Source organism: Wolffia australiana, chromosome 13, assembly GCF_029677425.1.
Source record: "Wolffia australiana isolate 7733 chromosome 13, ASM2967742v1".
Lineage (NCBI taxonomy): Eukaryota > Viridiplantae > Streptophyta > Magnoliopsida > Alismatales > Araceae > Wolffia > Wolffia australiana.
The window spans coordinates 9,096,397-9,121,095 of record NC_135847.1 but is presented as its reverse complement, the minus strand read 5'-3'; the positions used below and the strand labels follow the sequence as shown (position 1 = coordinate 9,121,095).

Genomic DNA, 24,699 nt, shown 5'->3' with positions numbered 1-24,699 from the left:
TAAACTAGGCCAGGATGACATGCACCTAAGTTTCAGTCAGTTTCATCAAGTAAATCTAGCAGATAATTAAGACAGCCGTCCTTATTTAAGAGAGCAGTCGACAATTTATTTGTTTAGTTTACATTATATCAATATTATATATGGGGATTGCAACATATGGGCAACAGTAATGTGAGTCAAAACAAAGAAATTTTTGTAATGATACTAGTTGACTATGTATTATTGAAAAATAAATTTATTGAGGTTTCTTGAAGATATTCATGCCTAAATCAAGTGAATCTAGGAGTTAGTTAAGAGAGTAGTTGACCGTTTGTTAGCTTAGTTTACATTAGATCAATACCATATATGGGTATTGCAATATGTGGGCAACAGCAATGTGAGTCAAAAGAAAGCATTTTTTTGTAATGATACTAGTTGAAAATGCATTATTGAAAAATAACTTTATTTGGGATTCTTGAAGGTCTTCATTTTCTCCTGGAACTTTTACATGTGAAGCTGTAGCAGCACAGTTAATATATTATTGAAGTGTACGGTCACTATAATTTGTTAGATTAAATGCATGAAAGATCAATTGTGACATCATATTAAGTTGATGTATGTTTTGCAAGTTTGTGATAATGTCATTTGTGTATATTTTATTCAGCAAGTTTATGGGATGTAGTAAAGGGCATGATTTGTAACTGTCTTTGTGTTTAGGTTGAGTAAAGTACTATGAGTTGTGTTCAATATTTAAATATTTTGGTATGGATGAAAGAATCTACAAATTACATAATAAAATTAATGTTAGTTTAGATCACTATAAAGAGCACGGCTGAATTAGGTTGGTTCAAGTGCTAAGTAATGTTTAGAAGCCGAGTGTAAATAACATAAGAAGGGGTTGAATTAGGTTATAAATTTTGAGTGACAACTTATTTTAAAAACAACGGGCTGAAAGCCAACAATGTATTCCAGGTGAACCTTTTGAGAAGAAATATTTTTAACAATGGATATATGAACACCAGTTAGGAATCTTTCCTGATATAGTCTTTAAAAAGGGTTCCTTCCTCTCCTCGGTATCCTCATCCATTCATCCAACAAATCATATAGCTTCACTGAAATGTAACACTAGACCATAATTAATCCTCTAGCCATCAATTGCAAATATATGACATTCTGTTCAACAACTCACAACTCATGACTCACTTAGATAAATGGCTTCACAAAATCAGCTAGATAATAAAAATGAAGAGGTTATATTTTTTAGGGCCTCTATCTTTTGTTACAGTGTAGGTGTTGGAGCAAAATGTGTGGAATATAACACTGGTTGTAGGATCAAACACCAGCCCAAAAGATAGATCCAAGGATGGACAATAAGTAAACTGTAGAAAATTTTCAGTTATTAATGGCATCATAAGAACCCTATCAATTGAAACTTTCTCCATTGGGAGACAATATTTAAGACAGAATCAAGAAATTATAGGAACAAAATTCAAAATTTTATATGGTCTAGACAGATTTATCTTTCAAATTGAAATCAAAGAGATGGTGCAATGATAAACGGGTCAGTAAATCCATAACTAGATTTACTCTAAGGGATTCCCATGTTATGATATTAATTAAATAACATTGGTATGTATGGATATGGACTTTGGAATAAGAACAAACTCAACCCTTCATATTTTTGTTCAATATAGAGATCCATTTGGTTTATTAAAATAATATAGAATGATATATTGGATCAAATTTCACTAATATATATATATGTATGTATGTTTTTGGTATGTTTATTTAAAACTAAAGACACATCATTCTCCACAATTCATCAGTAGATTTTCACTAATTCTGCCACTTACAAGGTTAATAAATGAATAACATGATGCCCTAGATGGTGCTAGAGTGATTCTCAAGTGTCAATATAGGGATTATCAATAAATATCTATCAAGCTCCGTTAGTTTTTTTAATATCATTGGCCTTTAAAATGATACACAAATTCTCTATTCGCTTTAATAATTATATCTCCAATGGGTTAGAACAAACTGTATACACGATGATTCTTAAACATTTTATGCAGATTTAATCCATTTGATTATATTGAGACCTACTTAATATTTGTATAAAACAACATTTTTAAAATATTATATATTAAATAAATGATAGAAAACATTCGCCTATTGGTGTAAATATTATTTTTGTAATCCCAAACACTTGAATTTTACTACCTCTTTCATTTTCTGCATTAGGAAGAATACATAAAGGCTATGATAAATTATTTTTCTTTAGGTCTATTAAAACATAACTTTGTGTCTTTTGTACTTATATTATTATCACTGTTACCAAATAATATCTCGATGATTCACTTTTCTATAAAAATGGCGATATCTGTCATCCAAGAAAATCAGTATGAGAAGCACATCATTGAAGTTGAATCTTCCCTGTTGTATCAATTTTTCATAAAAATTTTCTATTTTTATTTTTTCACAAATTTAATTCATATTTATCTTTACTTTATAAATTAACTTTATATCCACCCCCCAAGTATAGGGCACTAACATGGATTGGATGTTTTTTCATCCAGGGATGAAATTTCTGTCCCATCCAATGGGTTGGACGATTGACGGAATGGAAAATCATCCTCTAGATGGAGGGGACGGTGTTTTGGAAGCAGGATGATAAAACCATCCTGTCTGAAGCCTTGGAGGATGGATAATTAAGAACATAAAAATTTAACTTTTTTTATTGTGCTATTTTTAGTGACAGTAATTTTTCCCCTAACATTGACTACTTCTCAGGGCTCAGGATTATCCCCAAATAAAGCATGTAACTTGGAGGTGTTTGATACTTTTTTTTTTGTTTTCACTCGTTACTTTATTTTTTATATGTTGGGTATTCTCTATATTTAAGTTCACAATCTTTCCAATTCATGGGTATAGTTAGATGAAAAAATATAAATGAAATTAGATTGAACATTAGTGAATGAAAAATATTTGAAATTAAATATACATTGTGCAAAATAGATTGCAGATAAAAAAAAACACTACTCATGAAATGGAAAATGGAGAACAATAATAATATGAGTTGCTAATGCTAGAACAACAGACGAAGCAAGAGAAAATAAGAGAAGGAGATGAATATAAAAGGAACGAGAATGATGGAGATGAATAAAAGAAGAGAGATTAGTGAAGCAGTAATTTTTAAATATGTGGGGAAAGAGATATGTCATATAGAGGTTTCCCCTATTTCTAAAATGAGAGCTAAATGCTCAAAGATAGAAGGGAAGATATGGAAGCTAAATAGATATATATATATATATATAAATAGATGCAAGAGAATTGAGATTGGTAGAGAACTAAACATATAAAGCATAAGAAACAAAGACATAAAGGAAAAAAACTGTTGGACAAAATTAAAGAGAGAGAGAATTTGAGAGTGAGAGTAAAAGCTAAATAAAGGCACAAAGAGTTAGATAGACAGAGTAAGAGCTAAAGACTGATAGTTAAGGAGGGGTATACATACCTGTAGAATGCACTAAAGGTAGAAAAATAAGAGAGGTAGAGTCTACAAATAAAGTGATAGGTAGATAGAAACAAAATAAAGGCACATATACATATAGAAACGAATAGAGGTGACAAGAGTGAGCCAGAGATTAATAAGGAGTGGGATAAAGAGAGTTAAAGATAAAAGGAGAGTGAAATAAAGAAGCAATGCAAGGGGATAGGTACATACAAGGAGATAAAAAGTAACATGGGATGAATAGGTTGCCCCAGTTTTCTAATACTAAAACAAAAGGCTCAGAGACAAAAAGGGAGATATGGAAGCAAATTAAAGATAAAAGGGGAGATATGGAACCAAATTAGAGATAAAAGGGGAGATATGAAAGAAAATTAGAGATGAATAGAGAGATAAGATAATTGTATTTGATAAAGAGCTAAGCATATTTATCATGAGAAATAGAAACCTAATACAAAATAATCTCCGAAAAAATAGATAATGCTTAATTTTGAATTTCGAATATTATTTCTACATAAAGAAGTGATGAACTAAAGATTGGGTGTAATATATCATTTAAGGCTTTTGATCTATAAAACACTATTTATAATTTATTTATGAACACTATTTATAAAGGTTAAATCTACAATAAAGTATTGAATAAGAGAATTTTATCTCTAATTTATAATTTTTTTGGAATTTCATATTAATTTTAAGAATTCATTTAATTTCATTAAATCAAAAGTAATCCAAAATAATTATACGAAGGTCAAAAAATTTTATTGCTATTTAACCTAATTTATTCAGATTCTATACGATACTTTTGATAATTTATAGTAAAAATACCAATTAAAACAAATTTAAAGTACTTTAGTTGGTGCTTTGAGAGTGTCGGGTGACAGTAGTTGGATATTGAAATGAGTGGAGTGAAGTGAATGAAAGAGATAACATGTTGATTGCGTTGAAAATGATGGTGGATACATCCCTATGATCAGTGGAGGGGGGCCGAGTGAAGATGATTTTAACATTGCTGGTGTGCATGAGAATGGTTTATCAACATTTTGAATTTAATGAGTAATTAATCCTTTTTATGCAGGTTACTAAAGTAGTTAAAAAAGTACTATTACTTGATCTTATAAATAATAAAAATTTTCTCAACATAAAATTGGTTTAAAAATATTAACTATATATGTAGGATTGTCTGGGTATTGAAGCCAAGACCTCAAGAATTTGGAAAATGGACATTTAACGATTCCTCCTACTTTATTTTTTTGATATTAAAGAAAAATAAACCAATATAATACCTTTTCAGCCCATTAGGGTAAAAGGTACTATAAAAGCATCTTTTTGAAAAAGGTGCTTCACTTTTAGATTGCCCACTCTCTCTCCTAAATTTTTAATGTGCTCCCCTTGGGATCTGTGATCTGTTCTTGATTGAGAGCTTCAAGCTTCAAAGAAATTGGGGCTTTCTGGTGGATTGATTCAGCATTCACTCCTTGGATCTTCATTCATAAAGATTGGTGAGATTGTTTCATAATAACTGTTCTTGATATTTTCAATTCTTAATTCCTGAGAAATTGGTTAATTGATTCAATCCTGATAATCTTTTGAATGCAATAATAGTTTTAATCTGATATCTGTATCTTCAATCAAAATTTGGACATTAGTAATTCAGATTAGTCATCTCTCATTTTATAGTTCTTGATTCTTAAATCTGAAGTTCATAATGGAATATTCAAATCTGAGTTTACTATTCCAAAATTTGAAATTTACAATTTTATTTTGATTCTTGATTCTTTAATCTGTAATTCATAATTGGCTATTTGGATTTGTTTTGGATTACTAAATCTGAAAATTGAAATTGCCTTTTCTAGTTTTATCCCTGAAATCTTCTAATTGAAAGTCGAGATTGTTTTCCAAATTTGATTTTCTTAAATTCTTGATTCAATATCTTGAAGACTGAGCTGATTATCCAGATTTAATGATTGGTTATCTACTCTGAAATTTATTCATGTTAAATCGACTTTGTGATAATCCATCTGTTGTTAATCATTCATCTTTTCCATATCATATTTGTTGACTTGATCAAGTCAGTTTATTCATCTAATTTGATCATAACTGATAATTTGAATCAATATTACCTTTTAATTGAATTTTATTATTTCAGGTCAATTAAATTAATCTTGTTGTGACCATACTTATCAACTGATTCTGATTATATTTTTTTCATTCAGTTCAATCATAAATTCAATTGAAAAATTGATCACATTTGTTTCTGTCATTGATTTTAGAATACTTCATCTCATCCGGTTATACCTAATTTTGACTTGATCACTTCTGATTAATTGATTAATACATTCAATCATAACCTTGATTGGAATCGACCAACATTATTTTTGATGCACGACAGCGGCGGACAGCGGAGGTGGGCAGAGGACGTGAGGATGACGACGACGGGTTGTCGCAGGGAGAGGAGGGTTTGCTGTCCGAGCGGCGGCGCGGCGATAATGCGACGGCGCCGAATACAGCAGGCGTGAAAAATGAAAACTGTTTTTCTATTCCAAAATTCACCAATCGTTCACGTCAAGGGAGGGGGCTTTTATAACCTTCTCCCTTGAGACGTTTCGGATTACAATAAAAAAAACTGAAACTATTTAAAGAAAAAAAAGAAAAATAAAAAGGGATAAACGGAAGTTTATCTAGTTGGGGGGGGGGGGGGGCTCCCCTGTCGTTCCCCACCAATTCTCCCCCTCTTCGAGAATTCGTCTCCGGCAAGTTACCTGGACGTGTGTAGCAAATGGTCTTGACTCTTGAGCATGCACACGCCACGTGCTTGGCATGGTGATGGCAGTCCTTGTCACAAACAGCAGGGGGCAGGGTGCTTGGTAGACAAACGGAGACAGACACATGCTTGGCAGGATGTTTGGTTGAGTGTGTGTCCGGGCTCTTTGAGACATAATCACAAACAGTTGGGGCGCGGTCGACCAGGATGCAGGTTGGGGGATGCTTGACCCACGGCGTGAGGTAGCAACACAGGACGCGCAAGCGGCAGCTCAGGATGTGTAGCTGGCGGTTCAAGCGGCTCGGGCGGCGGTAGATCTGGTGGTGGTTCTGGCGGCGCGGGCAGCAGCGTAGGAGGCGTAGGTGGCGGCTCGGGCGGAGGCAAGGGATGTGCGGCCGGTGGCTCGGGCGGCTCGGGAGGCGGGGAAGACGTGGGCGGCGCGGGTGGCAGCTCGGGCAGTGTGAATCATGGCTCGACGGCGCGGACGGTAGCTCGGGGGCGTGGCCGGTGATTTGGGCGGTCCGGGTGGCGGCTCGGGCGGCCGAAAGGTGCAAGTGGCGGTTTGGGCTGTGCGGTCGGCGGCTTCGGCGGCTCGGGCTTGGCGGCCGGCAGGTCCGGCGGCGCAAGCAGTGGCGCAGGAGGTGCGGGTGACGACTCGGGCTGTGCGGCCGGTGGCTCCGGTGGCTCGAGTGGCGCGGAAGGCGCGAGCGGCGGCTCGGGCAGCAGCTCGAACTGGGTGGCAGGCGGCTCGGGTAGCGGCGTAGGAGGCTCGGGCAGCAGCTTGGGCTGTGCGACCGGTGGCTCAGGCAGCTTGGGCGGCGCGGCTGGTGGTTCAGGCTGCGCGGGTGGCGACTCGGTCGGCAGGTGTCATGAGAACCAGGCAGCAATGGTGCTTGGAAGGCGGGATCCGATTCCCCTGGTATGGCGGGTCCGCGAGACCCATTAGGCGTAAGTGGAGGATCCGGGAACTGAGAAATGGGTGAGACAGACCGTAATGTGAAAATAGGGAATTCGGTTCTCGTATGGCAAACGGAATTCGAGTCTAGGGTTTGCCATGCCCATTGTTGCAAGTGGTGGTGCCGCCAGGGGAACCAAGAGCTCGATAGACTCCAGAGGTGTAGAGACGGTGGGAGCCATGGAGGAGACTATGGATAACGATGCCAATGGCCGAGGTGGCCGTTGAATCGATGCCGGCAATGCTTGAAGCGGCTCTGGATGATTCTCACAACGGCTGATGGGAAGGTTGGTGGGGACAATGGGACGCCTCATGCGTGCTTCGACCTTGTCCATGTTGGGCTCAAATCTCTGGAGGGCATCATTGATCTCCTAAAATCCTTCCATTATGGCTTGGTAGAATGAAGAATGTGATAGAGATGTATCCATTAGGATCTTGCACTCTAATACCAAATTGATGCAGGACAGCCGCGGACAGCGAAGGTGGGCAGAGGACGTGAGGATGACGATGACGGGTCAACGCAGGAGAGAGGAGGAGGGTTTGCCGTCCGAGCGGCGGCGCGGCGATAACGCGGCGGCGCCGAAGACAGCAGGGGTGAAAAATGAAAACTGTTTTTCTATTCCAAAATTCACCAACCGTTCACGTCAAGGGAGGGGGCTTTTATAACCTTCTCCCTTGAGACGTTTCGGATTACAATAAAAAAAAACTGAAAACTATTTTAAGAAATAAAAAGAAAAATAAAAAGGGATAAATGGAAGTTTATCTAGTTGGGGGGGGGGGGGGGGGCCCCCCCGCCATTCCCCGCCAATTTTTCTCTCATTAGTAAATCGAAATCGACTATATCCATTATTCTAAATTGATCACATTTGATTCTAATGATCGATTTCAATTGATCATATTTGATGTTATCATTGATTTAATTATAACTGATCACATCCAGTATATCTAGTTTGACTTGATCACATCGTGGTCTAAATTTAATCAATCAGTAAAATCAATTTGATTTTGACTTGATCACTTACTTTCGACCATTCAGAACTGATTGAATACGATTAAGACAATTGAAGTAAATTGGGATTGTTATTAGATTTTATTTGACCACTCTGATCCTATTGGCTTTGACTTTTAGTGTTGAATTGAATTTGAATTTCCAATAGATTTCATTCTACGGTTTTGGATTGGCTTGAAATTGATTATTAAGATTCTGTATTTGATCCATATTACATTAGATAGTATCAACTTGAACCTGATAGTAAGTGACTTATCATTCAGCTACTCTGAAGTTGATAGTCTAGTTTTTTTTATCGATTTAGTTAGGAAATATATTTGGAATGAGCTTGGTGAACCTAAGAAGTTAGTGTGTTGACCAAGGGTCAACTAGGAAAGATTGGACCCTGTGCTATTGCAGATAGGTGGTCACCGAGGCTGAGAAGATTAGCTTGGGTCAGGACAATGAGGGTGGACATTAGGAGCTCTGTGGTGCTGTGGAGTAGACGTCTCTAGTTTCTTTATTCTTGAATTAAGTGTAATTGTAAGGTGAGAGTGATGCTCACCCTGCATATAGTGAATTGCGGTTTTTATAGGACTTTCACTGGGCACTTGAGCCTGTGACTTTCCTAAGATCTAGACGATATCTCGCGGCACCATTAAGGGTACTTTTATGCCCCCAAGCAGGGTAAAATACTGTGTTAAGGTGAGAAGAGTGGTTGAGAGAGAATATTAAATAAGGAATCTTAAAAAGACAATTAGATATCATAAATACAAAAGTAGACTAATTCACCCCCCTCTTAGTCATCAGTATTTTAAAATATCATTTTTTGTTTGATACTTAAGAAGGACATCGAGTTACCTCAATGGAATACCAATACTCAAGAAGTATGGTTCACCTTGTGGACATTAGTTTGGAGACCCTAAATACAAACATGATCTATATGAACCCCTTGATGGCATTACACCTAAGCGTCAATGAGGTTATTTATGTCATGGGTGTATAAGTGAATTTTTGACATGAGACACCAAGGTGTATGTGCAACAATGTTTTGAAAAATATGTAGAGTCCTTAACTATGGGATTCAGATATGTCTTAGGTTGGAGCCAACAAACAGTCCCTTGGTCGCCCATGGAGCCAGTTTAGATTTAGTGGCCAATTGGTCATGGGCAAAGGCCACACAGCTAAATATGAGAGGCAATAAGGGAAATAGCTATCGCTCAAGATGAAGACGATGAAGAGGGATGACACCACTAAGAGGTGTAGAAGGAAGGCAGTTTATGAGGAATGTCGACGCCATAATGGCATCCGTCCAAAACTTATGTGGTACATTCATCTAGTAGAGGATCGTCCGGGTCATGTCAAGAAAATGATGATGTTTACGCTCAACGACTCCATTCTATTGAGATGTGTGGGGGCACGATGTTTGGTGAATACCAGTTGCCGTGCACAAATCTTGAAATTCATGTTGAACAAGTTCCGCCACATTGTCCGTGCGGATGATCTTCGGAGTGCACGAGTACTTAGTCGAAATCTCCTAAATAAACTGTCCGATCATCAGAAGAGCATCGATGCGGTCAGTTAGTAGATATGCCCACGACACACAAGAGTAATCGTTGATAAGAACCATATAATATCAAAAACCAAGCGTAGACAGAATGCGTGAGGGTCCCCAAATATCACAATGAACTAAATCAACGGGTTTCATACTAATATATTCAGTACTTTGGAAAGTAGCACGATGATGTTTTCCCATCTGACATGACACACAAACAAAATCCTTAACTCTAACCCAAGGAAGAGCTTCTCAGAGCTTGGTGATACCAAGATGGCCAAGATGACGATGGCAATCAAGAGAGGAAGAGGAATGGGAAAGGTGATAGGAAAGTTCAGTGGATGGGGTATTGGAGAGGAGCTCGTAAACACCACCCCAAGTCTTATGCCCCAAACCAATCTGTGCGCCGGTCCTTAAGTCCTGAAACACACAGTGATAGGGCAAAAATGTCATGGAGCATAAAATAGCCTCAGTCAATGTACTAATAGAGATAAGATTGACTGAAAAGCCCAGAAGCGGAAGCTGAGATGTAGGAGATACAATGACTTTGCCAGTAACCAAACAAGATCGCGCATCCGCAACAAAAATAGATTCAGGGTGAGGAAGTGTGGCAAGACGAGAGAGGATAGTGTCATCACCCGTGACATGATGTGAGACCCTAGAGTCAATAATCCAAGACCCTAAAGAAGTAGAGGAAGAGGCAGTACTTTGACCAGAGGGAGAAGGGCCAAGCATAACAGTGGTAAGAGCCACAAAGTTGGCCGGAGAGCCACCATGCGAAATAGCCAGAGGACCACCATGGGAAGAAGCCAAAGAAGACGGAACATGAGGAGGATGTCCGTGTGGATAGCCCCACTTCTGATAGCATCGAGCTGACGAGTGCGTTGGTTGAGAGCAATGAATGCAAGGAGGACCGATATACTTGCTGCAACGACGATCAGAAGGACGATTATCTGATGGTTGAGAATTGCTAGAACTTCTCCCAGAAATGGCCAGAAGTGCAAGAGCCAACGTAAGGAGTGTCGAGGAGTCAGATGATGCGAGAGGGATGGACGAAGAAGGTCCCTTGGCAAGGGTGAGGCTGTCCACTCGTTGGGCCACATTAAAGACATCAGCCAGGGAAGGAAGAGTGGCACCATTTGATAAGCCAAAAAATCACGTAAAATTACGTGGTCGTTGCGCTTTTTAGACTTATGCAATAAATTTATAATTCCCTTAATTACTAAATAAGAATATAGAGCAAGCAAGGGGTCGATCCGCAAGGAGGCAAAAATTCAGAATTTTCAAACAATTTTTATGAATCAAGTCAAGTAATTTTGAATTTTGCAATATTTAATTCAATTAATATTAAATAATATTCTTAAAATAATCAAAATTAAGTAAAACTTAATTTTGATTTCGGTCAGATAATTCCAGATAAGAATATTATTATTATTTTAAGCTCATAAAAATATAAATTATTAATTTCCCAATTTAATAAAATTTATAATAATTTTCAGAATTAAAATTGGGAAATTAATAATCAAGAAAGTGATTTTTGAATTGGAGTTCAAAATGGATGAATTTTCGGTTCAAATTTTATTTTTGGGTTTTTTATATATTAAATTAAATTCCTAAACAATAAAAACCGAAATCTAGAGAGAGAAACAAATCAAATTAACCTAGAGAGAGAAAGTGAAGAAATTGGGGAAAGCCCCAATTTCGACCCTAAATTAAAAATGTAATGAAGCAGAAATGTCCTAAAATGATTAAGAATTAATTATCAAAAGTCAGATCTCGAATCCAAATCAAAAAGAAGTGCTGATGCATTCAAAACATGAATCTAGGGCATGTACATTTCGCCCATGCCAAGGCGTTTTCGAATCGTTCTAGAAGATGATCAAATACAATTCAGAAACTTACAAATTTGATAAAGAGATCCAGATCTGACGACTTCCAGAATGCCTCCTGTGTCCTTCCTGGCCAATTGCTTGGGAGAGCCTCCAAAAGTGAATTTCCTTTTTCTGACCTCTATTTAAAGATCCAACCGTCCAGATTGTAGAGGAGGAAAAGACGAACCTGCCCTCAAAATTTCAGCCCAATCGGAGTTGTAGATCTCAAGATATCGCAGTTTTAGTGAGATCAAATGTGGGCCGTTGGATCTCTTTTATTTTCTCTAAAAAATCGGAATTTCCTATTGGCTGGGCTTGATTTTCTCGCTTTCCGTGTTTCGGGACACGTGCACCCTCGTTGTCCGCGTCGGCCGCACTTTTTCGCTGCTTTTTAAGAAAACAGAAAAGGACAAATAGTGCTTTTTTCGCTTGGTTAGAAGAGAGAGAGAGAAAAAGAAAAAAATCATTGTTTTAAATAAACGCCAATGATCGGCGTCGATTTCCGCTTTTCTCTCTCTCTCTCTCTTTTAATCACTCTATTTGACTTTTCCTATCTCTCTCCTCTCTTCTCTCCTTTCTTATTTAATTAATATATCCCTTCATTCGCCCGAATTTCGGGCGAATGACGTGGATATTCATTTTAAATGCATTTAAAATGCAAAATAAATAATCAATATATTATTTAATTAAATAAAAATCATTTCTTGCCTAAACAATGGTCAGAAAAATTCAGAAAAATTCATAAAAATATGGGAAAAATTCAGAAAAATCAGGAGATGATTTACTGACCTTAAACCAAGCAAATAAAATCATGTAAACATATTTCTTCACTGAAACAATGTCAAATTCCATGTAAAAAATGATAAAAAATATGAAATAATAGAAAAACAACATGTTAACTGATTTCAATGTATTTTATCATGATAACATGCAAATATGACCATTAAAACACATAAATAGAATGTATAATTTAGTATTTAAGTATATTAATTTGCATGTTATCATAACCCCCCACTTAAATCATTGCTAGTCCCTTAGCAATGTATCATGAATTCTTTAGATTATTTCTTCATCCATTCATCCTTATTCATCTGCATGAAGTGTTAGAATTATCAATAACATGCTTAAACGAAACTCTCTTCGACAATTCGGATTCCACCTTGTGAGGAATATGAGTGTCGTCCTCATGGTTTGGATAGAGCTAATGAATGAGTAGAAAGATGTACTTCTCTCTAGATATTATACTATGATCCATAATGCTCCTCACTGCACTCATCAAGTGGTGGGCCTTTCCCTCTCATAACAAGATCACTCTCTCACGGGTAGCGGCTACTTGTGTTCAAATTCTCCACTAAGTTTCCTCCCACTATCAGATGAAATTTAAACATTCTCCGCCTCCCAGTTAGCACAGAATATCAAGTGGTGTGATGGCATGGGTAAGAGCATAAGAATGAATGAAAAACGTAGGCTCAAAGGTGAAGAGATGGGTCGCGAATGGAGGGTATATCAAAGATGTCTCATTTCAAGTTGCCTTCTCCCAAGACTTAGACGAAGTGAGAAAGAAATAGAAAGAAGATATAGTGAAAAATGCCCTTACTAGAATCAATAATTCAAAGCAAAAATCAATCAACCAATAATCCCTATCACAAAAAACCCCATTTGTTTTCTTTGAATGAATTTTTTTTTTTTTAATTTTCCTCATATTTTTTCTTGAGCTTGAGGACTTCCACTTTTTTTTTTTGAAAGGGATAAAAAAAACTACTAAATATTTTGAAGAAGCAAATACAAACATATTTATCATTGACTCTAATAAGGGCATGATTTTTTTTTTGTTTGAAAAAAATCATTTGAGAGAAGAAGAGTTAATAAGAATATGAAGAGTGAAATTTAGACAGAATTGGAGATAGAGGTGGGATAAAAGTGATCCCATGGAAAGAGAGATAGAGTGGCTTGGGAGATGGCTACCATCCATGAAAGGCTGTTAGGTTAGAAAAAAAAAATTTCAACAAGTGGATAGGAAAAATTGGCTCATGGTTGAATAAATAGATGATAATGTGGATATCATGATAAGTAGAATGGTATGGCAAATGGCATAAGGTAGATCAAGAAAAGGGAGTTCTGTGCTTAAGGACTTGGAGAAATGCCTATCTTCCAGCCTACAGTAAGATTGACTCAATGGAAGAATGAAAACAATCAAGTAGGATCGGCTCATTGATTGGTGGCGCGATGGGGGTCCTCAATTCACTCAACTCTCTAGCATATTGAACCATAGTGCTTCAATCCTTTGATTTTCCTATCCCCTACACACCCACTAGATAACCTAGCCATTTGGAAATCAACTCTCATATCATCCAAAATCAAAGTTTGTCCCATCTTTGCATGAGCATGATCCGCTATATAAAGCCAAACTTCCCTACACATGTAATTCGAATTCATGGATGAAGAGTATCTCCTAAAGGTGGGTTTCATTATACATGGAATTTATATGACATAAGAAAAGTAAAGGTTTGCATTATGCAATGTAAACACATGAAATGTTCTCTCCCCCCCACTAAATTATGCAATGTCCTCAATGCATGGGAAAAAGATCAAATTGAAATTCAGAAGTTCAGAATTGCAAACCTGCTTGGCGTGATCTTTGAAGGACTTACTAATGATGAGTCGACATCTCGTGTTGTTTCTGAATTGTACTTGATCATCTTCTTTATTCTGGAAAAGCTATAAACTGAAAACAAAATCAAAGAAAAATTACGAGCTAGGGAATTAGGTTAATTCCCCTTTATTTGCAAAATCAAAATTCAATAATAAAAAAAAGAAAAGTAGTGAAATCAAAATCCTAGATTTATGCTTCCTGTATGGTGGTTTCGATCGGATTTAGCGTTATTGTTGCCTTAGGTTGCGATATATCTTCTGCTTCCACATATGGCTTAAGTCGCATACCATTAACTGTGAACTCCTTCTCTTTCTTAGGATCAAAAATCAAAACAGCTCCATTATCATATATGTCAGAAATTGTAAATGGCCCATCCCATCTGGATTTTAATTTTCCTGGAAAAATTTTCAACCTTGAATTATAAAGCCAAACCTTTTGTTGTTTCTGAAAATGCTTACGGTTAATATTCTTGTCGTGGAAGTGCTTCATCCTGGCTTTATAGATTCTTGAATTTTCGTAAGCTTCGTTCCTTAGCTCTTGGAGTTCATGCATCTGCAATAAACGCTGTTTTCCCACTGCATCTAAAGAGAGATTAAGTTTCTTAATAGCCCAATAAGCTCTATGTTCTATTTCAACCAGAAGATGACATGCTTTACCAAAAACAACCCTGTAAGGAGACATCCCTAAAGGTGTTTTGTAAGCAGTTCTATAAACCCATAGAGCATCATATAATCTGCTAGACCAATCTTTTCCATCAGGCCTAATGATCTTCTTTATAATCTTTTTAATCTCCCTATTTGAATTCTCAATTTGACCATTTGCTTGTGGATGATATGGGGTAGTGATTCTATGTTGAACCCCATATTTTTTAAGCATGGTCCTGAATTGAGAATTATTAAAATGGCTTCCTCCATCACTTATGATTGCTCTAGGACAACCAAACCTGCAAAATATATGGTGTTGAATGAATTTAAGCACTACTTTATGATCATTTGACCTAGTGGGGATTGCCTCAACCCATCTGGAAAGATAATCCACTCCCATTAAGATGTACTCATGCCCATCTGAATTAGGAAATGGTCCCATAAAATCAATCCCCCATAGGTCAAATATTTCTACTTCAATGATAGGCTATAGTGGCATTCTATCATTCTTTTTGATATTCAGCGCTGCTTGACATTTTAAACAACTAGAGAAAAACTTAAAAGCATCAGAAAATAGAGTTGGCCAGAAAAATCCACAGTTTAAAACTTTAAATGCAGTCAATTTAGGAGCATAATGTCCAGCACATAAAGAAGAATGGCAAGCATCTAAAATGCTCCATTGTTCTTCCTCCGGTACACCTTCTAAACACATGATCAACACCTAATTTAAAAAGCTCAGGTTCATCATAATAATAGTAATTAATATCTTTATAAAATTTCTTTCTATCATTCATATCCCAATCATTAGGTATTAATCCTGTGACAAGAAAATTCACAATATGAGCGTACCATGGAAGCCTTTTACTTTGAATTTTTAAAATATATTAAATCGGAAAACCATCATGAATAGGAATAGATAATTCTGTAGATAATCTAGAAAGATGATCTGCAACAGTATTATCTATCCCTCGTTTATCTTTTATTTCCAAATCAAATTCTTGCAAAAGTAAAATCCACCGAATTAATCTAGGTTTGGTTTCTTTTTTATTCAGTAAAAACTTTAAAGCTGCATGATCTGAAAACACAATTATTTTACTACCTAAAAGATAAGAACGAAATTTTTCTAGGGCAAAAATAATAGCAAGCAATTCTTTTTCAGTAGTTGAGTAATTTACTTGTGCTCCTCCTAGAGTCTTGCTTGCATAGTAGATGGCAACTGGCTTCTTATCCACTCTTTGTCCTAAAATTTCTCCCACTGCATTGTCAGAAGCATCACACATAATTTCAAAAGGCTTACCCCAATCTGGAGCTTGCAAAATAGGTGCTTGAATTAGAGCTTCTTTAATCTGCAAAAAGGATGCTTTAGCATTTTCATCAAAAACAAATAGTGTATCTTTAGAAAGTAAATTAGTTAAGGGTTTAGAAATTTTAGCAAAATCTTTTATAAATCTTCTGTAGAAGCCAGCATGCCCTAGAAATCCCCTAAGTTGCTTTAGGGTTGTGGGCAGGGGGAGGTTCTTGATAACCTCGACTTTGGCCCTGTCCACCCTTAGCCCATCCTTGCTGATATGGTGGCCTAGGACAATTCCCTCCTCCACCATAAAGTGGGATTTCTCCCAACTTAGAACCAGATTGTTCTGTACACATATCTGCAAAACCTTAGTTAAATTAGATAGACAAATATCGAATGAGGAACCAAACACTGAAAAATCATCCATAAAAATTTCCAAGCAATCCCCTACTAATTCAGAAAACATGGCAGTCATACACCTTTGAAAAGTAGCTGGAGCATTAAATAACCCAAAAGGCATTCTTTTCAATGCAAAAGTACCTACTGGACATGTAAATGTTGTTTTCTCTTGATCACTTTTGTTAACTTCAATTTGATTATAACCTGAATATCCATCTAAAAAATAATAAAAATTTTGACCTGAAAGTCTTTCAAGAATCTGATCAATAAATGGTAATGGATAATGATCTTTCTTAGTCACAGAATTAAGCTTCCTATAATCAATGCATACTCTCCAACTAGAAGCTACTCGAGTTTATACCTCATTACCATTTTCATCTTTAGTCACTGTTATTCCTGTTTTCTTAGGTACTACATGAATAGGACTTACCCATGGGCTATCTGAAATGGCATAAATAAAATAAGCTTTTAGCCATTTCATGATTTCCTTTTTAACAACATCCAACATGTGCGGGTTAAGTCGCCTTTGGGGTTGCCTTGTTGCCCTAGAATTTTCTTCTAGAAAAATTCTGTGCTCACAAATATTTGGACTGATGCCTTTAATGTCATCAATTGTCCATCCTATAGCAGATTTATAAGTACATAAGACATTCAAAAGCTCTAATTCTTGTTCAGATGATAACAATGATGATATGATTACAGGAAAAGACTTGCATGGTCCTAAATAAGCATATTTCAGAGATGATGGTAAAGGCTTAAGTTCAATTTCAGAATGCAAAGAAATATTTGTTGGTATGGAAGATTTTTCATTCAAACATTCATTAGATTCACAAGAAAATAAATCATAAGAGCATGGATCAAAATCAAAATCATCTTCTTCTACCAACCCTAGAAAGCAAACATCCTCACTTGTGTCTTTAGGGTATTTCATTAATTTGGAGATAGATAGTTCAATTTTTTTATCTCCTACTTTAAGTTCCACTGTACCCTTATCCCAATCCGTTGTGGCTTTCGCCGTAGCTAGGAATGGTCGACCTAAAATGATAGGAGCATGGCTCAAATTTCCTGTTATTTTCATATCTGCAACTATGAAATCAACAGGAAATTTACAATTCTCCCCTTTTACTATGACATCTTCTAATTTTCCATAAGGTTGCCTAATTGAACCATCGGCTAATTGTAATTCAAGAAAAATAGGTTCAAGCTCACCAAATTTAAATTTATCATACAAAGCTTTAGGCATTATGTTTACACTAGCTCATGAATCAAGAAGTGATTTACTAAAAACCATGCCTCCTATTTCACATTTAATGAGAGGAGCACCCGGATCTCTTCTTTTCCTAGGAATATCATTCAATAAAATTGAACTGATATTTTCAGAAAGTTGTGCCCTTTTCTGCTTTCTAGAAGGTGTACATAGTTCCTTCACATATTTTGCATAAGAAGGAATATTATGTATTGCCTCAGTCAGTGTAATAGTGATGGTTGCATTTTTAAATATTTCAAGCAAATGAGAATTTTCAGGTTTTTGCTTGGATATATTTAAAGCACTAGGAAATGGAATGGGTGGTCTATAATCAAGTGGATTAGGGTCTGCCATTCGTGGATGCCTTTCCTCATCCTGGCCACCCTTATCTTGTTGATCATTTTCCATCTCTCCATTTTCTTTATCTTGATGCTCCGACAATCCTACATTTTTTTTATGAGTATCTAACAAAACCTTCCCACTTCGTAATTTTGAAATCACACTCACATGTTCATCATTAATCATATCTTCTTCAAAGCCATGTAAAATATTATTTGTAAAATCATGACATGATGCAAAATTATTATTTTAACAAATGCAAGATTCATTTAAAATTTCGGAAGACACACAACATGATGATTCTAAATTTCTATCTACACACAACATGATATTTCTAGGATTTATATTAGGTTGGGTAGGGAGTTGACCTGGATGTCCTTCTCTTAGAAGGATTTCTTCTGATTTACCTTTCATCCTGAGAGCAGGTTATTGTGCTTGAATCCCTTGTCCTCGCTTGAGCATCTCAATTTCCTTCTTGTGCTCTTCTAAAGTTTGCATCAACATCTTCCTTTCCTCATGCATGCTTTTTCTCTCTTCCTGCATTTCCCTGATAAAATCCATTAAAGTAGAGTTAGTGTTTTCATTATTGTTGTTAGGACGAGAGTAAAAGGGCTTAGAAAAATTTTGAAAATTTTGCTGATATGGTTGCGGGACGAATTGCTTTGAGGCGAAATTGTTGTTTCCTCCTTTGCTCCAATTTTGATTAGGTCGTGCATTCCATTGGTTTTGACCTGCATCTTGTCTCCCAAATGCATTAACCTGTTCAACCATAGGACAAGCCTCATCAGAATGTTCTTCACTAGAACAAAAACAACAAGGGTTGTTAGTGGAATTGTTGCCCTCGTTTGCATTCGCCTTTCCTTTAGACTCCTGCAAAAAAGATTTAATATCATTGCTCATATCTTTAACTCTTTTACCAATATTGCTCATTTCTCTTTCTAGCTTATCAATTCTGATCTCCGGTTCAACTGCCTTGACGTCAATGATTCCTCCACGCTTGGGACCTGCACTTCGGTTAGTGTACGAAAAACTTTGACGGTATGTCCAATCTTCTACTAATTTTTTCATCAATTTCATGGATTCATCTGCATGGGTATCAAGGAACATTCCTCCACTAGATATATCCACTAGATGCCTTTCCTGATCATTCAATCCACCATAAAAAATTTCAACCAATTCATGAGATGGTATGCCATGATGTGGGCACTTCCTAGTGAGTGACATGAATCTCTCCCATGCTTCTCCTAGAGTGTCAGTTCCTTGACAAAAATCTCTTATATGTTTCTTAATTGAAGATGTCTTTCCATAAGAAAAGAATCTCTTTAAAAAGTAAGCTTGCATTTCACTCCAAGATTGAAATTCTTGACCTACCCCTTTAAACCAATCTTTTGCCCTATCTTTCAAAGCAAACTGAAATAACCTTAGTTTGAGAATTTCCTGAGGAACACCTGCATAACTATAAGCAGAACAAATCTGGTTATACTCTTCCAAAAACTCATAAGGCTCCTCATTAAATCTTCCATAAAATGTAGGCAATTGATTAATCGTATTCGGGTCAATTCTAAAATTAACATTTTCTGGTAAAGGAGCAGATATTTTAGTGTAGGTTTCACTCTCTATAGGGTCAGAAAATTCTCTCAACCTCACTCTTCTAACACCTTGTTCAACCCCAAAATTTTGATTATTCTCCATTAAGTCACAAAAATACTGATTTTCACCTTCGGAGCTTTCAAAAATACAATCAAAACTAGGAGTTCTACTAACTGTTTCAAGATTCACGAGATGAGGTTTTAAAGATCTCCTACCGAACATGCAATGTTAAACACATCAATATAAAAAATAATCAGTTTTGATGAACAAGAAAAATTAATTATGCAATGATGAATTTTTTTTTTCAATTTCACTATTTCATCAAAATTCACAAAATAATTGCAAAATTCAGCTCAATCCAAGACTTAATGTAAAAAATAAAGAGTAATGAATCCACACAGAATAATTTAAAAATTCAAACCGTGCGTCCCCGGCAACGGCGCCAATTGATAAGCCGAAAAATCACATAAAATTACGTGGTCGTTGCGCTTTTTAGACTTATGCAATAAATTTATAATTCCCTTAATTACTAAATAAGAATATAGAGCAAGCAAGGGGTCGATCCGCAAGGAGGCAAAAATTCAGAATTTTCAAACAATTTTTATGAATCAAGTCAAGTAATTTTGAATTTTGCAATATTTAATTCAATTAATATTAAATAATATTCTTAAAATAATCAAAATTAAGTAAAACTTAATTTTGATTTCGGTCAGATAATTCCAGATAAGAATATTATTATTATTTTAAGCTCATAAAAATATAAATTATTAATTTCCCAATTTAATAAAATTTATAATAATTTTCAGAATTAAAATTGGGAAATTAATAATCAAGAAAGTGATTTTTGAATTGGAGTTCAAAATGGATGAATTTTCGGTTCAAATTTTATTTTTGGGTTTTTTATATATTAAATTAAATTCCTAAACAATAAAAACCGAAATCTAGAGAGAGAAACAAATCAAATTAACCTAGAGAGAAAGTGAAGAAATTGGGGAAAGCCCCAATTTCGACCCTAAATTAAAAATGTAATGAAGCAGAAATGTCCTAAAATGATTAAGAATTAATTATCAAACGTCAGATCTCGAATCCAAATCAAAAAGAAGTGCTGATGCATTCAAAACATGAATCTAGGGCATGTACATTTCGCCCATGCCAAGGCGTTTTCGAATCGTTCTAGAAGATGATCAAATACAATTCAGAAACTTACAAATTTGATAAAGAGATCCAGATCTGACGACTTCCAGAATGCCTCCTGTGTCCTTCCTGGCCAATTGCTTGGGGAGAGCCTCCAAAAGTGAATTTCGCCTTTTTTCTGACCTCTATTTAAAGATCCAACCGTCCAGATTGTAGAGGAGGAAAAGACGAACCTGCCTCAAAATTTCAGCCCAATCGAGTTGTAGATCTCAAGATATCGCAGTTTTAGTGAGATCAAATGTGGGTCGTTGGATCTCTTTTATTTTCTCTAAAAAAATCGGAATTTCCTATTGGCTGGGCTTGATTTTCTCGCTTTCCGTGTTTCGGGACACGTGCACCCTCGTTGTCCGCGTCGGCCGCACTTTTTCGCTGCTTTTTAAGAAAACAGAAAAGGACAAATAGTGCTTTTTTCGCTTGGTTAGAAGAGAGAGAGAGAAAAAGAAAAAAATCATTGTTTTAAATAAACGCCAATGATCGGCGTCGATTTCCGCTTTTCTCTCTCTCTCTCTTTTAATCACTCTATTTGACTTTTCCTATCTCTCTCCTCTCTTCTCTCCTTTCTTATTTAATTAATATATCCCTTCATTCGCCCGAATTTCGGGCGAATGACGTGGATATTCATTTTAAATGCATTTAAAATGCAAAATAAATAATCAATATATTATTTAATTAAATAAAAATCATTTCTTGCCTAAACAATGGTCAGAAAAATTCAGAAAAATTCATAAAAATATGGGAAAAATTCAGAAAAATCAGGAGATGATTTACTGACCTTAAACCAAGCAAATAAAATCATGTAAACATATTTCTTCACTGAAACAATGTCAAATTCCATGTAAAAAATGATAAAAAATATGAAATAATAGAAAAACAACATGTTAACTGATTTCAATGTATTTTATCATGATAACATGCAAATATGACCATTAAAACACATAAATAGAATGTATAATTCAGTAATTAAGTATATTAATTTGCATGTTATCACCATTCAAAATAGAGCCACGTATCTGCATACTGATGGCAATAGGCACAGAGTTAAGGAATATAGAGACATGTAACTCTTCTCGATAACATCTTTGCTCTGCAAGATCCAGCGTATAGGGCTGATAGACTTGCAGCCGAGAGCCACATCCATGAAGAGTAGCATACACCGTCTTGAGAGAACCCTCTGAACCTTGAAGTTTAAACATATTCTCAAAGATGTCAATAGTAGAGGCGATGTTACTCTTTGGACCATACATCTGGAAAAGCTCGTCCCATATCTTCTTTGTCGGGGATATAAGCTGTAAGGAGTCGACGAGATCTGGAGAGAGCATCTTCAATAACCATGTCGTAGCCGTATGATCACGCGTGATCCAGCGCACATACTGTGGATCATCAGGCGACGGTGGATCTTTTATTAGAAGGGACTCGTGTTGATGTATTTGCAAAAATCAATGAAAACTCGCCAACCATGTGATATAATTTGAGCCCTGTCCCGAGAAGATGGAACATGGCGCCTACAGTTGTGAGATAAAGGGATGGATGGGTCTGGTATTAACTAGTGCAGGCATATAGGTAGGCAGTGGATAATTCCCGGATGGATCCATCGCAAAGGGATATAGCAAGTATACGTTGCAGAAGAGGTAGAAACACAACTGGAAAATATAACTCTAGAGAGAGAGTAAACCGGTGAGAAGTAGACGCCGCCAATGATCGAGAACGCTCTCTCGATGATCAAGGAGGCCTCCAACAATAAGAGGTGAAGAAAATATCAAAGGAGAACCGCCGACGATCAACAAGAGGTCAAAGGTGAACCGCCAGCTATTCAGAGGATAAAGAGGAACCACCGGCTTCAAGAAGTCGCTCAATAATAAAGAGGAACTGCCCGATGATAAATAAGAACCGTCGGCTTCAAAAAATGGCAGGTAGGACCGATCTGAAATGCAGGTCTGACAGGTCAACTTCAAGAACGGCCGGACAAGTGCAAGAACGTGGAGAACTGCTCCACAAGAAGAACAGCCAGAAATTCCAGACAAGGAGAACCGGGACCAAAGGAGAACTGCTTCGCGAGAATCGGAGCCTCCACGAGAACTGCCAGCAGAATGAGAATGAAGAAGGACGTGATAGAGAACACCCCGATAGAAGCACGTGATAGAGAATGTCCGATAGAAGCAGGCACTGCAAGGTGAAGGCGCCGCAAGAGGAAGTTCGCAAGATAGAAGCACGCGATAGAAAGCGTCACGATACGCCATGATACACTGCGATAGAAGAATGCCATGATATGCTGTGATACGCCACAAGAAGAAGAAGATTCTGTCGACTGTAGAGGAAGTCACCGCCAGAGATCAGAGAATGAAGACGGAAGACACGGTCGATTCCTGGGCTCTGATACCATGTAGAATGGTAAGGAGAGGAAGAGTGCCGATCTCTGATTAGGCTACGTTCATTTCCCTTAGGTTAGAAAGAAAGAGAAGAAGGATACATAAAGAGGGAGAAGAGAGAAAGAGAGAGGGAGAGAGTTGTTAGTGGGCCAATAACCAACTAACATATGCCCAACATGGGCTCCTCTTCTCACATGGTTGATATTCCCAGGACTCTTCTCCTTCATCAGAATGTGCCAAAGTATTTCTGGGATGAGGCTGTGCTGACTGCAGTGCATTTAATCAACCATCTCCCATCAAAGATCTCGGACTACGAGAGCCATGTGGACATCATTTCACGATTCTTTCCACTGGTTAACCTGAGGACTCAATTGAAGCCCAGGATTTTTGGTTGTACAGCATTTTTTCATGAACAGAGATTGGTGGACAAACTCAGCCCCAGAGCAGTGAAATGTGTGTTTTTGTTGGATATTCAAAAGGAAAGAAGGGATAAAAATGATATGATACCAAGTCCAAAAGATTCTTTGTATCTACCGATGTAACATTTAATGAAATAGACAAATCAGATGACCAATCATCCCTTCCAAATGATATATTTAAAATAGAGATTTCACACAATCGACCTGTAACTGTCCATCAAGAAGTTGTCCAAGAGATCACACATCATTTAGTAATTGAAGAGCAAGATGGAGGCGAAGCTAATAATGAGATGCCAACTGGCAAAGAATCAAACGATGGTGTGTCTGCAAATGAATTGCCGACAGAAGTTGAAATGAATATTATTGTTGAGGAAACTATTTCTGAAGGTGACAATAATCACGTGGAAATGATACATCCAGTTGATGATGATGGCTGGCCTATTGCACTGAGGAAGGGAAAGCGGGTATGCACTTAGGGCATAAAGTATCCACTCTCCAATTTTGTGACATACGATCATCTGCCCCTGAGTTTTGAGCATTCTTGATAGATCTATAGTCTGTTATTATTCCTAAAACTGTGCGAGAAGCCTTAGTTGAAGGCGAGTGGAAGAAGGCAATGGACGTTGAGATGGAAGCACTTATTAAGAGAGAAACCTGGGAGATAATTGATCTTCCAAAAGGAAATCGTCAAGTTGGGCGTCGATGGGTGTATACAATAAATTATAGAGCTGATGGTTCAGTGGAAAGTTATAAAGCTAGGCTTGTAGCTAAAGGCTACACTCAATATTATGGAATTGATTATGATGAGACATTTTCCCTAGTGGCAAAATTGAATACAGTTCGTGTATTAATTGCAATATCAACATGTTTTGGCTGGAATTTGTACCAGTATGATGTAAAAAATGCCTTCCTACATGGTGATTTAGATGAAGAAATTTATA

The 24,699-nt window shown here is 36.7% G+C and overlaps 1 long non-coding RNA gene and 1 pseudogene across 1 annotated transcript; both read left to right on the top strand.

The window, feature by feature from the left end:
- The first annotated feature begins 6,208 nt into the window (after positions 1 to 6,208).
- LOC144711452 (uncharacterized) lies at positions 6,209 to 7,955 on the top strand. The gene is made up of 2 exons (XR_013583549.1): positions 6,209 to 7,598; positions 7,671 to 7,955. It is a non-coding gene; the product is annotated as an uncharacterized LOC144711452 (long non-coding RNA).
- An 11,423-nt stretch (positions 7,956 to 19,378) lies between these two features.
- On the top strand, positions 19,379 to 19,475 carry LOC144711567 (small nucleolar RNA R71; annotated as a pseudogene).
- The last annotated feature ends 5,224 nt before the right edge of the window (positions 19,476 to 24,699 follow it).